The sequence below is a fragment of the Parus major genome, chromosome 3 (genome assembly GCF_001522545.3).
Source record: "Parus major isolate Abel chromosome 3, Parus_major1.1, whole genome shotgun sequence".
In the NCBI taxonomy this organism is placed as follows: domain Eukaryota; kingdom Metazoa; phylum Chordata; class Aves; order Passeriformes; family Paridae; genus Parus; species Parus major.
Genome location: NC_031770.1, coordinates 87,857,794 through 87,876,864, shown reverse-complemented (window position 1 = coordinate 87,876,864; position 19,071 = coordinate 87,857,794). Strand labels below are relative to the sequence as shown.

The following is a 19,071-nucleotide window of genomic DNA, read 5'->3' as shown; positions in this document are numbered from 1 at the left end:
TCTCAGTCTCTAATCAGACTGGTTGGAAACATTGATTTTTTCCATACATAGAAGTCCTCAGCTGCTCATTCAGGTAGTTTTCCTCACCTGCTGTGGGTGCCAGGCAGTATCAGAGCAATTGTGCAGAGCAGCTGGATAACCTAAGAGCAGGATGCACAACTAAAACTGGTGATCTCAGTAAGGGTAGCTGGAAGAAATCTAACAGGCCAACATTACAGAATAATAGACTACACTGTATTGTAACAATGTACTTACGAGTAAGTACAGAGATATGTATCATTATACAAAACTCAATACATACATTATAATAATGTAATACACACAAAATCAACATAGATTCTCTGCTCCTGCTGCCCTTAAACTACACAAAATCATTTCTAGCTCAGAAACTGATTAAAGAGCTATAGTACAAGTTGTGATTTAATTGATACACCATATAAATAGCCTTCAATTATGTATGGATACAGTAATTTAAATAAAAACAGACTAGGGTTTGGCAGAAAATGAGATACATTCATATTTTGTTTGTTTCTAATTTTAATACTAAGGATATGATTCAGCTGTTAGTCTGAAATGTGACACAGAAGATATTATTTTTAAGTGATATTGCAATACATGATTGGACTACAAAACAAAACGGGCTTTTGTAATCCAGCAGAAAGTATGATTTCTGACCAAGCAGAAAGTTGAGCTGAGTGAAGACTGATTAACCAAATTAAAGATCTCTTTAAACACACTGCAACATATTCACGCTGTTTGAGAGACAGATGGAGATGGAAAAACCACATTATTGTGCAGATATGCAATAGTGTATCAGGGACTCATCCCATTGCATGACATGAATCACCCACTGTAACAAACAATATGTGGCAGTCAAGCAGACTGTCAGGATTCCCATTCCCAGCACAAGTATTTTTTTCAGAGCTTTGTATCACCTCTGTCTTTAACTGCTCCTGCCTTCAATCTGGTATGCAAACTCCTACTCTGGATGCAACTCATTTTACAGACTCACATAAATCTATTCAGTGCCTTACAAAGCAAAATACAAGTGTAGACCAGCCAATAGCCAAGGCACAATCTGCTTTTCTGATGTGTTTATTGGCAGAAATCTCAATCCAAATCACAGAAAAATCTTTAATTTAGCATTGGTTTCTTTCACTGATTTTTAACTGTTCAGTTTAAGGATAACGTCTGGGAAGAGATAACAGTTGTTTATCCTGTGATTTACCATGATGTTACACATGCAATTCCCTGTTTTGACACTGAGGGAATTTTCTTAGGCCTTCCAAGATAATAGCTCTGGTTTCCCAAACCCTCTTTAACTACAGTTATTTTTCAGCTCTTGGTTGCTTTTCTCTGTCTGTTTTAACTCAGTGGCCCACGTGTGTTTGGCACATAATGAAATCCTACAGGCTAAGGACTCATGACCAGATTGAAACAACTCAGGAATATGTCCTTAGAACAAGGTGTTGTTCACTTCCTCAAAAGCAATAACGATGCAAAGCAAATAATGAAAACAACAAACAGTTAATTTTTATCAAATCTTATTCTAAAAGTGACCTTTTTTTTTTTTTTTTTTCTCTGCAAAGTTCTCCCTGACCTTTTGAAGTCCATATTGGGTGGAAAAAACATCAGCTTTTGCCTGTGTTTTTCTGACAGCTGTTCCACTGACAGCTCTTGGACAGGATACATCTATTCATTATGTCTAATCAGCATCTTAGAGCCCAGATTTAACTACTGCTCAGTGTCTTATTTCTGCATTTTTACAGAGTTTATAGAAGTAAATCAACAATCAAAAAAAATTCTGAAAAACAAGGACTTTTCCATTGTTTTCAGCTCCCTCTTGTACTGATCTCCTCAGGCTTAATTCCATGATAAACATTCATTATAAACAGAAATTTTGAGCATGTACCTCAATCAGAAAGAGCCACAGATCCTGCTGAGCTTGTCTGCTTTCAATAATTTCTCACTTCCTCCAATCTGGCTCTAAAAACTCTGATTTTTCAACAGCGCTGTAACTGAGTTGTTACTCAGTGGGTCATTCAAAACATGGAAATAATGCAGTAGTTGAGCTGGTATCTAACAGACTCAAACCTTGTTCTAGCATGCCAAAAGGACAGAGATCAAATGTCTTTCTGTGTTTAGTAAGAAGTGAAAATAGAAATTGCATGCATCAGAGTTTTCAAACAGCTGAGAGAAAATGCAAGCAAGGAAGTAGGTAGTAACTGTACTCAAGTAATTTAAACATGCAACGAGTTATTTCTTCTTAAGCATGCTTTTGTTGACTCCTGCATCTATCTTCAGCCTTCCCTGCTGAATGAGCTCCTGTCTCTACTAGCTAGTGATATTCTGAGCCATCATTCCCAACTGCATCCCATTTACAGCCTTGGGACTGCCTCACTCCTCTTTCTGCATAATAACCTTCAGTCAGCTCTGAACAAACTTGATCACTAATCTCTAGAGTCATCATATGACTCTTCAGAAAAATTATACTTTGTATAGACTTTCAAAAAAAGACTCATGTACCTATGAGAATTTCCTTCTGTTTTAATCCAAATCACAAACAGTTTCCCTTTGCAGTCAATGACAGAAGGGCACCTCTGGAATGCCTCTTCTCCTATTAAAAGCCTTTTCCAGTTTCTCTCAGTTTATTTGTCTCTCACCTTGATGTTTCCAAAGTGAAGTGTGTAAACTTAGAAGGCAGGCAGGCTATAAAATGTATCCATATTATCAGCATTTTTTGTATGCTGGTGAGCTGATGGCTGGGAATGTACTTTGAGATACAACTCACACAGAAGTCTCTTCACCTACTAAATGGTTACAGATTTTGCTACAGGGTCTAAGGATTGCACCACCTGTGTTGGTCTCACCCAAAAGAACCTTCTGTGTTGGAATGAAATAGTCTATCAAGATGCAAATCTCCCTCTTCAAAATTTGATACACAAAGCAGACAGATACAAAGCAGTTGACAGACAAAGAAGTTTCAGACATCAACTCCTTAAAAAAATTGCTACAGACACATATATTTAGAGAAATGTTCTTAAGAAAGTTTGAGCCCTGTCACTCATACATATGGATAGATGTTTAATGGAATTTAATGCCACTAACACAATTTTATCAACAAACTCTCATTGCACAGGAACTGGGATTTGTTGACTCATTTTTCATCATGACATAAGAATACCAAAGCATTATTTAGATTACTTTCTCTGTTTTTTTAATAGGCTGCAAACTTTCCCAGCTCTTCAGTGAAGGATCCCGCAAGGCTGGCCACGGCACAATCACTGCACAGTCATGCTGCTATTGCAAGTTTTTCTTTCACTGGCCACACTTTTATTCCACTGCTTGTCATTCCAACATAACTAACTTCTGAGTCACTGGTCCACTCCAGCTGTATCTGACAGATGTCCTGTAGTCCTAAAGCAGTCAATCCTTCCGAATTTCATGGAAGCAATCACCCACACTGTGAGGAAGATATTGTCCATGCCCTTACTGAAAAGCAAATGCCTACATAAGGTGAGCCAAAAAAACCCACCAAAGAATGAAGGGGTGGCTGTCAGGTATACATAAAAGCTTCAGACTGAGAAAGCCCTTCCTACCTGAACAACCAAAATCCAAACATGAAACACAGAGCATGAGAAATCAGCCACTAGAAAGCAGCACTGCTGCTCTTAGACCAGTGCACTATGCCTCTTCTCTGCATTCCTGATTATTTCTCCTAAAATGAGCACTACTATACAAGCAAATGCAAAGTATTGCATCATTTTGGTAAAATACAAGTATACCACACTTTATTTTTCCAGCTACATAACCAATATTTATGGAAACATCCTGCCTAGACATTCTGCATCATTAATGATGGAAAATGCCACCATCTCCAGAGATTAAAGTCTGTATATTTTTAAGATTCCTTTTATTTCTGCTATGTTTCTTGAACTCCTTCATATTATCACTGCATTGCTGCCAAATATTTCCTTCACAATGATTCAATTAAATATGGAATTTTTATTTTATAAACTTGATTGCTATTAATCTGTCTTTTGCATCTTTCCTGATTTTTATTTAGTCGTTGTTCCTAAGCTTTTGCTATCCTTTCATTGCTCAAGTTGAACCAAAATTGTATTAAACTAAAGTTGGGGTTTTCTAACATCAAAAGTTGAGAGTCAATGACCAATCTTTCCTTCTCAACTTGATCCTTCAATTTATTTTTTCTTTTAAAAATCTTATGCCAGTGAAGTTTTGTCATATTATTCCTTGCCATTAGGAGATTTAACACCTTTCAAAACATCAGGAATATATACAAATATATACCCTTTACTTACTAAACCCTCATGTTTTCATATGCTGAATGTATACAGGCAACTCTTACTGTCTTGGGGAAGTACATTCTGCACATGAATGTATTTTTATCCTTCATGCATATTATTTATAAACAAGTTTATGCCGTATGGCTTGGCACATGGCAAATGAGACATCCATTTTCAAACATCTCCATCCATGGAGATTCTCATCAGCCAGACCAGAAGTTATCTAATGCTAAAACAGAGCACCTTGTTCATTAGTAATCCTCTCTTGGTTACAGGAGTAAGAATATTAAAAATAGTTGGACTTTTATTATAATTTCCTGTTTTCTGAGGGGAAGAATTTATTGAATGATTAAAAAATCTGGTCTGCTCATTGTATTTATAAATGTTATTAAAAATTTTGAATGGTGAAGTGATAGTATTTCAATTAAATTGTTCAAAGCAATAAAATCTAAAGGTTATTGGGGAGAATTGCTGAAAGGTCTCATTATACTCTATTACTAGAAATAAAACTGGCAGAAAAAAATTGAGCGATGATAAATGCAAAGTAAGGCTATGAAAATAATTAAACTGAAGTATTGATAAGCATCAAAATACTAAAAGTAAATAGCTCTTAATTAATTGTTACTAATCAAGAAAGATGCCCTGGATTTTTTACAAATGACATTAAAAAACCACTAAATCAGTGCAAGCAGGACAAAGGGTAAATAGCAGTAGAAAAAGCCCTGACACTGAATCACAAAACAATAGAAGATCCATTCCATCACTGGACTTCTTCTTGACTACCAAGATGAGCTTCTCTGTGCCATTCTGGCCATGCCAGCCCAACAGAAAAATGAAAGAGGTAAGCTAAGGAAGAGAGAGAAAGATAGTCAGAAGTATGTAATGGAAAACCACAGCTATCTCTGCTTCTGTGCAATAAAACTTGGGGGCTAGAAAAGAAACAAATCCAGAACAATATAAGAGTGAAGACAGGTGTGAAATTATCCTCTGCTTTTAACCATGCATGAAGATGAAAGCATTTACTAATTCTTAAGAAACTGCTTTAGAATGAACAGGCGGAAGTGGAATTTAGGGGTTTTATTTCTGTTTTTACAATCAGTGCATAACTGAACTGTCAAACTCATTGCAATCTTAAGTTTTTCTGAGACCAAAAGCATAACTAAGGTTCAAAAAAATGCCTTTGATGAACTCAGGGAAGAGAAGTAAAAGCTACCACAGAGTGTCAGGCAAGATGGTCTTGGACGCAGCCTTGAAAAACTGAATTTTTGACTGCTGTCAGCTGAAAGAACACAACTGAGGTAAGATTACTCTGCATTTTTGCTTTTTCTTTCACGCCTTCCTAAGTGATCATAACTCAGCATCCTCAGAACTGACTACACTGTCTTTTGCTACATTTAAAAAATTATGTTTACCAATACCACCAAAACCTTTTCTCTTTGTTTACAAAAATAGACAAGGAAAATCTAAACGACCCTCAACACACTGTAGGATCTGCAGTATGGTTTTCAACATGAATGAAACAGTCATGCACAACACAAAATTTTTTGTTTATTTAAGTGTACTTTCACAATGAATTAAGTTTTAAAAATCCCATTGTCACTTTGCTGATACATGAGGAACATATAGGTAAGTAACCTGCAAGTTAAAGCAACCTAGTTAAGCCAATAAGCAATTCCTTGAAAGAGTCAAAGTAAGTAACTCTTATCTCCTTGCTTTCAGTCTTATTTTTAAAATGAGATATCATCCTTTTCCTTCCTCATATGATATTGGGGGGGGGGGGTGTGGGATGCTAATATATGTGATAGGAACACTTAACAACATCTTGAACATTTTTTTAATCATTATTACAAAGTAATTTCTTGCATCAAAAGCAATTATTTTAAATATAGTTTCTATATCTACTTTTATACAGAACCACATGGAAGTTCATTTTCAAACCAGAAAGCTGCAGACTCTTCACTGGGTCAAGTAAACTATCTTAATTGTTGAGTTGATTGACCAAATTTGTACTCACACACAGAGCTTTAAATGAAATGCCATGTGTGCAAGAGGGTCTGCTGGTGTTGCTAAGATGAACGGTCTAATGTGCAATACCAAAGCAAATTTCTTGCTACATATTACAGACCAGCAATTAAGAAACCAGAAGCAATACTGTGAGATTCAAAATCTTCTGCATGAATTTTTTAACCTGCAGTGGAGTAATTTCTTCTCATCTGCCACTGGTGAAAAACCTGCCCTAGGAAAAGAAAGCAGAAAGACAAGCCTAAAACTGCTGATGAATACAGACTCACCAAGACAGTTGTAAATATTTCTTTCAGCTACAGCCACATCTCAATAGCATGCTCAGCTTAATGGTCAGTGTGAAATCCCTGCTCAGGTTCATGTCTCTAGTTGATCTGAAAAGGCTGACAGCTGATCTGACAGTAAGGCTGTGCCTCTTACACTGATTCTTTTGTGTGTCAGAAAGAGATCACCAAGGAATTGCTTTCACAGACTGGGTAAGTCTTGGAATATCTAAAGAGGTCTTAATCCACTCATAGTGGGAGTATCAACCCTTAAACCACACAAGATGTAGCAAAGTACCTATATTGCTTTGAAGCAGCTGGGAACTAAGCCTAGGAAAAAGATATTGTTGGTCTGGCATGCCAACTAACAACCCACTGTTCATAACACAAATATGAAGACATTTGAGGAATCATGTGCTCTTTCTACTGTTATCTATTTTATAGCTTTACAGCAGAAAGAACCAGTAGTCTACACTGTATATTAATAACAATATAAAATATTCAGTTGAAAAATAATGGAGTTTTATTTTCAATTGAAAAATTGAAACATTTTTAGTGTACATCTCCACCCCTAAACATTCACTTTGAAGGGAAGATTTAGGATTCTTTTCATCACGCTTAAAGTAAGTGGTTTAAACAACACAAGTGCTGCTCAATCAGCTAGTATTCATTATTAGGAAAAACTTCAGCATCTATGAAAAGTCAAGAACCACAGACCACATGTTGTGATGACTCTCCTAAGTACACTGATATTCAAATTTATTCATAATAATTTGTTAAGCAACGTTTAGGAAAAAAAAAGCTGTGAAGAGCTAAAGTGCTATGACATTTTAGGCCTTGACAGAATCTCTGAATTTTATTTCCTTGATTATCAAAACTTGTGTGTTAAATTGCCAGAGATGTTGCACACTGGGAAAAACAGAACCCAGCACAGGTTAAACAGCTGCTAAAAGTTTTCCTTAGCACAGTTTTAAAATAATTACTGTACTAATTACTTATTACTGCAAGTATTTTTGCAGAATGTGCAAGTGTAAATTATTTACTTTGACAGGCATAAAAGATGAATTTTAGATATGCAGCTGTGCTGCTCCTCAGCATCATATTTAGCAAAATATTTTGCCTGTTGAGGCTCTTTGAAAGAGGAAAAAAACAGGAATCCCCCTACCCACACTACAGCTTATTTAGAAACAAACATAAGATTACAAAACCATAGAGTATGAAATGGTATGTAAATAGAGATTTCATATTGTACTGTAGCACAGAAGAAATTCAGATGGCTAATAAAAAATGTGCAAAACAAATGTCATGTACCTAGAACTGACAGAGTCGTTACTGTGTGCTGTATGAACACAGATTATCTGTAACTTTCATCTGTAATAGATAGGAGTTCCCACATATACCACAAATGAATGTTTGAGGTTAAAGAATTCCTTTTGCAATATTAGAATTACCTTCAAGCAACTAAACCCTACTTTAAGATGTTTTAATTGTTCCCACAGAAACAAGCTGGCCTCAAAGTTTGTTTTCAATTTCCCATAGGTCTCAATTTTTTCATAAATAGTTCTGGTAAAAATAACTTCCAGTGTGAAATTCGTAAATTTTTATTTTACTGAAAGGCTCTTCCTCCTTAGTGCTTTTTCATCTTTAATTAGCTGGATCAGTGAGAACAGATAATATTCTGAAATGATTGGTAAGAAAATTCTTTTAATCAATGGTATAGAGCAAAGTGAGATAAAAGAATTGAAGTTAAACAGTCAGTAAGATATTTATGCACTTACAAGGAAGTCTGTAAGACATTGTAGCCTGAATTAAAAACAACATAAAACTCTGCATTTACCTGTTGCCTCACCACAGTGATTTCTAATAACAGATTCTGATCTCATCTGATCAACACCCCCAGAAAACTGTACAAGCAGATGATCCCCTGTCATTGCCCATCAACTGGACTGTGTTACATGAGCATGTGTTTATTCCCAGCCCTTGAATGGTGCCAATATGCCTCAGCTTAAAGCAGACACAAGTGGCTAGGATAATGTATGCAAATCTATGGGACAGCAGCTTTTAAAGTGGTAATTGGTTCAATATCTGATCATCTGACCGCACAGTTGTAAACAACGTTTTTAAAGTGGTCATGTCACCGCAGCTGCAATCTGCCCTCTACATAATAGCTCCCTATTACCGAGCACTCATACGTAAAATGAATGATCAGTATCTGCTTCCCTCATTCTCCCAAGGGATGCTAACCATGTCAAATAAAAATGCTTTGCTTAAAGGGATAAAAATGTGAATCAGAGAAAGATTTTGCATGTGTTAGAAAGCACAGAACTCCTAAAGACAGTACAGCTCCTTACTACATGGAAATTAAGAGCTTGTTTAGAAAATATATTTGTATGTTTGGATAGAAATCTAAATAATATACTCCTATTTAACTAGAGTGATGTAGAATTTAATTGGTCATTAATAGTGAAAAAATTTGACTGTATTTAACAGCTGTGAACCTTTAAAAATCAGCAGATTTTAAAGCTTGAAAAGCTTCTAGGCTCTGCTCCCCTGTCTCCCCCTCTAGTTTGTTGACCCTGCATCCCACTCTGAGGCGCTGAGATGCAACATGAGCCTTAGCTTTGTCACACAGATCCAGGTCCCTGGCAGTTTGGGATCACAAGTACTTGGCTGTCACACACCTATGGATTTTATCAAATCTGTGTTGGCCACAAAGGTCTATCTTCAAAACACATCCTCCTCCTAGGCATCCCTACTGCTTGTATTTCCAATAATGTTAGCTTCAATTCCAAATGTGATTGCTAAGGTAAAACCTTGACTTGGGGAACACATTCTGGTTTTCATTTTTACTGGGTTGACAGAAGAATAATGGAGCAGGCAGCTGTGTTTCAAGACTGAGATTAATCCTATTTACTTAATCATGGGTCTTTTGATCTGTCATATTTCAATTATATGCAAATTTTCATACTAAGTAAACATCAACCCAAAATGGAGTAGAGTATTTAGCTAGTAATTGGATCTGACACCCCACAAAGCCTTAATTTTGCATAAAACCCACTGAAGAACTAGCAAAGTCAGTTGCAGAACAAATCTTAGCAACCAGTTGGCAACGTCCTGCTGGCAGCACCCAACACACCTCCAGCCATTTGCAAAATGGGAGCTGCAGACAGCAAAGGAAGCAGCTTGGCTTTGGAAGCGTGTCAGTGGGATTCAGTCACACACTGAAACGCCTGCTGGAAGGAGCCCAGCGTACCAACCTGAGACTGAGCTGCAGCTTGGAAATGTGGAAACTTGTGGGACAGACTGTGGTTTCTAACTCTGGCCTGGAGGTAAAATCTTCTCTAGCAAAAATATGGATACCTATTATTGAGTAAGGCTGGAGGTGAAAATGAAGTAATCATATTTAAATCAAAAGTAGTTGTTCATGAAAACTTGGCTTCAGTTAAAAAATGTTCAGCTTGCTTTTTTTTTTTTTTCTCAGTCCTGTTTACATTTATCTGATCTTCTCTTAGTATGTTTTCTTGGAATTTATCTTAAAATTCAGTCTCATCAGAACTTTTGAACAAGGTATAAAAACATTCCATTTCACTGACATGATCAGTATAACTTCTGAGGGCAATATTTCATGTAATATTCAAATCACAAAATTCATAAGCAATGTGAAAACTCATTTGAATAGTTTATTACATCCTTGATTTGGTATAAATAAAACTGTTATAGTCTACTGTTTTATCCTTGTCATGCAATCCCAATATTCACTGCTGCAATAAATTAAGTCTTATAAACACCAAAACATTGTAAAACAAATTCAAGAGATGCTGCAAATAGGGAAAAAAAGGAAATTATCTAGTGCAATCTTTCTGAGTGCAAAACCCTTGAAACATGTTGCAACCAGTCAGTTAATAATTGCTTTGTAAATCTGAAATGAAGCAGAGGGGATAAAACTAACAAACAAGCCATAAACTACAATTGTTACTTGTTTGGAGTGATTATGATTCCCTGGAAGGAAGAGTGGCACAAAAAGGCTGGTTAATGTTCAAGGATCACCTCTGCCAAGCTCAGGAATGAGCATTTCAAATGAAGAGAAAGGCAAAAATGACAGGAGGCTTATATGGATAAACAAGGAGCTCCTGGACAAACCTAAAAAGGAGGCCAACAGAGGGTAGAACAGGTAGTCTGGGAGGAATACAGAAATTGTCCAAGCAGCCAGGGATCATGTTAGAAAAACTAAAGCCCGGACAGTATTAAAATTGGCCAGGGCAACAGGAAAAGTACATCAGTGATAAAGGGAAGACTCGGGAAAAGGTGGGCCCTCCCCAGAGCAAAACGGGAGAGCTGGCTCCCAAGGACATGGAGAAGGCTGAGGTAATCAGCAACTTGTTTGCCTTGGTCTTCATGGACAAGTGCTCCAGCCACACTGCCCAGGTCACAGAAAGCAAAGGTGGGAACTGGGGGAATGAAGAATTGCTATAGGAGAGGACCAGACTCAAGAACATCTAAAAAATATGGAAGTGCGCAAGGCCATGGGACCTGAGGAGATGCATCTGCTTGTTTTGAGGGAACTGGCCAAGAAAGTGGCCAAGCCATTACCAATCATATTTGGGAAGTCATGTCAGTCCACTGAGGCTCCCACTGACTGGAAAAGTAACCCCCACTTTCAAAAAGAGAAATAAGACACAGGAAACTACAGCTCTTTCAGCCTTACCTCAGGTCAGAAAGACCATGGAAACAAATCCTCCTGGAAGCTTTGCAAAGACACGTGTAAAATGGAGAGGTGAATGGTGACAGCTAACTCGGCTTCACTAAGGGCAAATCATGCCTGACAAATTTGGTGGCCTTCTCTGACAGGGTCTATTACTGCCACTGCCAACCATGTTCAAAGTGTCATAACAAAGAACCTGTTTTAATATTTCCTCCAGTGTAGCTATTATACTTGTGCTGGAAAAGACATGTAATCCTTAGAAATAAATAGTATGTCACACAAAATATATGCTTGCACAGATGCTGAATATTAAAACAAATTTTAATATTACTCCCGAAACACACTTTAAAAATCAGCACCCTTATTCACCCAGGCTGAACAGAACATGTGATAGATGTTAAAAACCCAGGTGCCATCATCATTGCACGATGCTAGAATGCAGAAGCTCTCTTCCAAAATGAAAAGGACATAAGAAGGTAACTTTCAACAGCAACCTATTACAGAAACAAACTGAGTTTTGGAAAGTCATGAACAATTGGAAATAATGACAAAGACTGGCAAATTTTGAAATTGGCCCTGTTACCATTTTAAGCTATGACATGCCATACTTTTCAGGAACATGTAACTTAATGACAAATTTTCTTCCAGTGTAATGGTTTGGCAGATCTTCACCATTAGCTTGCAGCCAAAATGTCATTCCACATCATGCTGCCAGTATTACAATATTCACCTAATTTGTCCCTTGTATTTTATGTTCAACATAAAGTCAGAAATTATGAAAAAGAAAATGCTTTCTTGTCTCACAGTTATTTCAAAGAATTTTAAATGGTATTTTATTACCAGTGTTCCCAAACTGGAAGCATAAGGAAATCAGAAGGAAGAATCAGAAAGACAGATTTAACTTGTTTAAAATGTAGCTCATTTCTGGGCACTTCATGCCAACAAACTTCTTTACTGAAAAGCAATATCCAGCTATTTATTTTTAACAATCCTAAATTACTTTGTGTTCTTAAAAAAAAGTTTATTTGCTCTTAAAAAAATTAACATGTAAATAGTCTGTTTAAACATTTTACTTGTAAAGATTCACCTTTTCCCACTTCAAGAAGCCCACACCAAAAAAGGTGTTGAAATTCTGCCATGCAAGTATTCATATGCCTCACCTGAGCATTTCATATCTTGGCTTCCTATTACTCATAAAAGAGGCACTCTTTGAATCTTTCCATTATTATCAAGAGACCTGGACAGACACTTCATTTTTCCCATCAAAAATAGAAACAAGTTCTCATCATATTCTTTTTAAGGGATATGAGTTCTGAACATTTTAAGAGCACTAAGAACTCTCAGGACAGCCCTCAGAAAAGAACTCACGTAATTCTAGTACTACTTCACTTAATATTTAGTACACATATGCTTCAATTCTGAGACAAATTTAAGTATGAGAATAGAGTGGAATGAATTTATAAATGTGGAAAAAATAATTTTCAGAGAATTTGAAGAAAATCAATAAACATGAAGATAAATATTCCAGAAAATGATATATCTAGTATAAATCAAATTGAAAAAGTTCACAACTTTAAAGTACGTTCCTGCTCTCTCCTAGCTGATGGAAGATTGCTAAACTGTGGTCTGAGTCATAAGCTGAACAGAAATGTCTTAGGAATGTTTTGTTCATGCTGTTTGCTCCACAAGAAATTCATTAACTTCATTAGCATGATATTTAGGTAAATTGTTACATGTATTAAAATGTTTTTACAGACTTAAATATTCAAAAATCTTGAAAGTGTACTCTCATACTAATGTCTGCAATCAGAAAACAAAAGTCATCTACCACTTCCTCCAGAAAAGAAGAAAGGAAAGCAAAAAACAATGACAGACAGAAATAATAAAACACCTAGAAAATATATCAGAGCATCAACACTTAATGGCCTCTTTGACATCTCCTTGGGACAAAAGAATGAAAGATGAAAGTTCAACAGAACAGAGTGAAGGGTTTTTTTTCTTTAGTCTAAAGGAACAAACTCAATGTAACGAAACCTGTCATAGAAGAATGTTTCAAGTGACTTACTGGAACCAGGAATTTTTTTATTTCTTCCAAGGCATGACTCATACGAGAATACGCTTCCCCAGGTGGAGCAAACACTTCAATTAATACGTGGAGCTCATCACTCAAGTGCGCATATTTGGCTTCTCCACTTTTCCTTAGTTCTTCCTCCTATGAAGAAAGGGTGGATTTGGTTTTTAGAACTGGAAATCTACTAATTTTGCAGTGATTTGACAGATAACATGACAGAAACACATACTATGAGCAGACTTTTAAATCCTTTGAGAAATAAGTCTGGTTCAAGCCACTTAAAGATTTAAAAATCAGTTTTGAGTGTTTGAATGATAAACCCAGCGTAATTATCATCTAAAGCAGATTTTAATCAACACACTGAAAAAATGCTAAATACTCCAGAAGGAAGTACTGACATATTAAATCCATAATGGAAAAGCTGCATTCATCTGTCTGAATCTTAGATCTTTGCAAAAAAAACCACAAAAAACCCCATAAAATAAAGATGCATTTAACCATTTCAGAACACTATTGTTTAGTAAACTCTTTAGGTTCTTCAACAAATATCTGCAGCCTGTACATTTTAGTATCACTAAAAGAAAAAAATATGCCCTAGGACTTTTAGTTCAGACAGAGAATCACAGGATAGTTTGGGTGTGAAGGGACCTAAAGAATATCTAGTTCCTGTGCCCCTGCCACAAACAGAGACACCTTCCACTAAATCAGGTTGCTCAGAGCCCCATCCAACCTGGCCTTACGCACTCCCAGGGATGGGTCATCCACAACTTCTCTGGTCCAACTGTTCCAGTGTCTCACCACACTCCTAGTGAGGTAACTTTTCCTAACGTTTAACCTAAAACCTACTCTCATTCAGTTTAAAGCCACTACCCCTTGTCCCCTCACTATGCACCTTTTCACAAAGTGAAAAGTGCTCTGGCTTTCTTGCCCTTTTTCTGTACTTGAAAGGTACATAAATTTACTGTGAGCCTTCTCTTTTTCAGGCAGAGCAATCCAAATTCTCTTCATAGCAGAAGGGCTCCAACACTGATCATCTTCATGGCCCTCCTCTGGACTTGCTCTGACAGATCCATGTGCTCCTTATGCCAAGGGCCCCTGAGCAGCTCTCTGTACTCAGTGATGTCTGAGCTACAGACCCAGTCCCAATTCAGGGAAATGCAATGCAGTGTTCACCAGCTCAGATGCTGAATCACCTCACCTAGATATAGCACAACCATCTTTGGGTCCCAATTTTCTAGCTATAAAATAAGCCTAACAATCCTACTTCACGTTAGAGTAATGTTCTGAAATGTCAATCCACTTTCTTACAATAAGCTTTGAGATAGGCAAATGTAAATTGCAAAATACATTCGTAGTAGTTACTGCTCCATAAAAATCAAAGACATAGAATAGTGATCATGTTAATGGCACTGGCTATGACAACATAATGAAAAATCTATGCCATTACTACACAAGATAGCCATAAGTAATGTTAAAGCAATGATGAGTTGAACTCTCAGTCTTCAAAAATATTTTGAGAAATGTAATTTAGAAGAAAATATGTATATACAGAAAACATTATCACAGAAGAAATAAACTAATTTGCTTGAAAATGGTGAAAAGGTTCTAGCTTCTTATTATATACTAAAATATAGTTTATTAACATTTAGCTAAGAAACTGTAAAAACAGAACTACAATTCTTACTGATTTAGCTTATTTAATTCTGCATTAACTTCACTTATTTTAGCCTTGACCAGTTTAGACCAATGCTTGCTATCAAAAACATCTGCAAGATGCTATGCTCCTAAAAATAAGTATTCAGTTCTTTTTATCTATGTTAGAAGATCCAGCCTCAAGGATTGTTGATTTTCCAGATAATACAAAGGCTACATCCTGTAGCTGCAGAACATGAGAACTATTATTTTATTTCTAAAATAAAATACTTGCAATAACTGAGTTCCCATTAGAAGCCAGAGAGCCTTTCTGGAGTCCAGCCTTGATTTAGTTTCATAGGAGAGGAGACCAGTTAAAACCCTGTGAGCTCTGCTTGCTTTAAATAATGGGAATTGGGAATGATGAGGAGGCTCTCCTCTAAACTGTGTTTCTGAGTCAAACAAAAACACTAATGAATAACACCCCATGTAGGACTGCTAAGGAATGAAATGGGTTATGAGACTTTTTAGCAGCACCTGGTACATTAAGGTAGAGTAAGTGGGATCATCACAAATCTATTTTTTATGGTGTTCTTTACAAGACTGTCTGGGTGCTAATGGCCTTGCAAGGCCCTAGTGGCCTCTAAAACACCAGTGCAATTACTTGTGGACTTTGGCAGTTTCTTATATAACTTTGCCTTAATCGCCTCTAAGGTTCAGGTACTCCTCAGCTGCTGTCTGTAACTTTTGACAGATTCTCATAGCTTTTTATGTTCTACAATTGCCTACATCATGTCCAGCAGTTTTCTAGACCCTGTTCAGCTTTCACAGCCTTAGTCAGTGTCCATCCAGCAGCCAAGTGGTTCTCTCACAGCACAAGCACAGAAATACTATCTGCTTAAGCTTACTTATATAGATATGGTATGAATCACAGTGGAAGGTGATGCACATCGAAAGCCTGATGGATTCACTGAATAAAAATGCAGTTAAGTCTCAGGCACCGGATCTTAAAAACCTGGGACCTGATTAGTTCTGCTTTATAAAAGGAAAGGAATATATTCCTTGGGCTTCTGGATAAGAGCAATTGCTCTTAGTTCTGACTTTTAGATTCATAGTATGGTTCTTGCTTAGTTGACAGTGACAATGTTTTACTTCAGTGTGGGTTGAGCATAGCAGAGAAAACACAAGAGACAACTGCCCCTCATCCTGATCCTCTTCCACTCCATTCTGCATGTCAATTCACTTCTCAAGAGTGACAAAACTCAGCTCTCCTCATACAATGTGCTTCAGACTTCCTTTATTCCCTTCATTCTCTCTTCTTCCTCTCATTCTTACAGTATCTGTCACACAGTGCTGAAGTCCATCCACCCTCAACATGATGCAAGGCTCTGTAACCCACTCTCTCATAGGGTAACAGGTATTTTGAAACATCAACTGTGTTTTAGAATTTTGAGTTCACTAAAAAGTGAAAATTTCTTATAAAACTATAGCAGAAATATTAGGAATACCAACCTCTGAAAAAGTGAAGCATGTGAGTGATAGGAACACAAAGGCCAAGAAAAATGACGAGTTGTCTCTGGAAGTGAAAGGAGTCTTAACATTTTAAAAGGATGTGTGTTGACAGAGGACTGCTTTTTTTCAGGAAGCCTGGCTAAAATGCTTGAATAGAAATACTGGAATAAAGTTGAAAGAAATGGAGTTTGCACAGAAAACAAAGTTACACAGTCTAGATTGGTGAATCAAAAGTGTTCTCATAACACTGAAATAACAGGATAACAAAGAATAATAGAAAAGAAACTTTCATTAGGAATTGTGTAGATCTTTGAGATAAATTTCATCAATACAATACAAAGAACTTATAATGAAACAAATACAGCTAAGAAAAGAAACAATGGGTGTCTTAGGAACAATATGAGAATTGCAATGGATTTTATATCTTGCAAGAATTTACAAAGAAAAGCATAGTGCAGAGACTAGACAAAGATGATAATGACAGGGCTGCTGCTACACAGGCATTATTCATAAGATCAATTCGGCAATGCTACAGAAGAAAATTAATGAGCATGCAGTTTGACAAATGCAAACCTATTAATTTTTAATCTGCACATAAATGAGAAAAAAATCAAAATGTTGTCTGCCACACTGGCAGTAGCAAAAGTAATAGTGAACTAATTTCTTGGGGGAACTGGGTTTGGAGTTAAAAATCTTTCAGGTCCAAGGTCCCTTCATTGGAGAAACAAAGAACAAAACAAAACAAAAACAAAACAAAACAAAACAAAACAAAACAACAAAAAAAGAAGAAACAATTTGATAATGGATGAGGCATTGGAAAGAGATTCAGCAGAGTACAGAATGAAGTTAAAAGACCTTAAAGACCTTAGCTGTTCTTTGACTCTTGTTTTTAAACTAGATATTCTCACTCCAGGAAGAAGAATAAAGAAGATGGAGGTGGTGAGTACATGACGAGAGCTGACATAGTAGGGCAAAGGAGTGGGTGTACAACACCTGCAGTCAACCACAGAGACCCCATTATGAAATGCAGGCATTAGAAAGAACATCGCCTACAACAGAGAAAATTACTGCAGATACAGGTGACAACAATTATTTTTCTATACTTGATTCATCATTAAAATTTTCATTGTTACTTCAGTGAAATGGAGCAGAGAATTGTGTACATTCAGTAGTGTCTTGGGGAAACAGGTCCTTCAGTGTTTTATTTCCTGATGCTTTTCATAATGAAATGAAATGCAACAAAATCTTAATGGCTAGGAGGTACTAAACCATAGCTACATAATCTTGTTGTTTAAAGGGGTGAAAAGGAAAAAAAAGTCTAATTAGCAGAAGAATGTGATAAGACAACCACTATTGATAGAACCCTAACATCTGACACAAAGGTTAAATGAAGAAAAAAATATAAATTCTTTGGAGAAAAAAAAAAATTCCCTGCCAGAAAACTAAGAGCAGTGATAGAGTTCACAGACCTACAAATGTTTCTACATTTGTACAAATCTAGGCAGAAGCTAAAACAGCACAGATAAGAACCACCTGGGCATTAGACAATTGCTCCTTGAATTAACCAAGCCAAAGACTTTCAGTGAATACAATCAATGAATTGCAAGTTTGCAAAGCTTATGTAGGAAATCAAAGATCCTCAAGAAATGCACGATTAACATACCTAAAGATGCTTCATATGATTATTTTAATCTTAAAACTTATGATCATAACTAGGGATCACTGCAATCCAGATGCCTTCAGATTCAGGAAGAAGACTTTGCCTTAATTAATGAGAGTAGAAAATGTCATGCTTTTATTTACGAGAGGGTAATTAACAATTTGTTGCAACCAAGTTACAATATAGTTTGCTTGAACTCCAAACAAGATGTTACAGTTTTACTATGGGTGAGAACATATCTTAAAAGGAGTCCTTTTTTTTTTTTTTTTTTCTCTTTAATACAAGGTTTTTTAGAAGTGTAGTTCCATACTAATGATTGCAGTTCAAATTCCATGCAGGCATAAATTAACATAAACTAACTTTCTAGTGTCTGACTCTTTCCCTGGTTTTATGCTCACCATTCCACTGCCCTGGGGATCCTACAGTTGATGGCTTCACTGTGGAGAGGACAACACTGATGTGAGTTGCAGTACTCTGAGTTCTTTCATGCATGATATTGCATTGGGTTTGCATGGCCAGGTTTTGGTAGTAGCTGGGGGTACAGGCTGGCTTCTGTGAGAAGCTGCCAGAAGTTTCCTCAGAGTCTGGCAGAGCCAATCCCATATGGCCCCAAGATGTGGCTGGCCAAGGTACAAACACTCCTGTGGCAACGTGTTTAAGGAGAAGAAAGAAAAAGTTGTATTTCAGATGTAACTGTGGCCAGAGAAGAGCAGAGTGGTAACATGTGAGAGGAACAGCTCTACAGGCACCAAGGTCAGTGCAGAAGGAGGGACAGGAGATGTTCCAGCTGCCAGAGCTGAGATTCCCCTGCAGCCCCTGGTGCAGCCCATGGTGAGGCAGCTGTGCCCCTGCAGCCCATGGAGGGACACAGGGGTGCAGAGATCCACCTGCAGCCCATGGAG

The 19,071-nt window shown here is 36.9% G+C and overlaps 1 long non-coding RNA gene across 1 annotated transcript in view; it reads right to left on the bottom strand.

The window, feature by feature from the left end:
• Window positions 1-6,107: 6,107 nt before the first annotated feature.
• The window catches only part of LOC117244081, a 104,198-nt gene continuing 91,234 nt past the window's right edge, over window positions 6,108-19,071 (bottom strand). Inside the window, exons 3-4 of the long non-coding RNA XR_004496491.1 lie at window positions 13,360-13,506; window positions 6,108-6,543 (exon numbers count right to left, since the gene is read on the bottom strand). This is a non-coding gene — a long non-coding RNA (uncharacterized LOC117244081). The remainder of the gene's footprint in view (window positions 6,544-13,359; window positions 13,507-19,071) is intronic.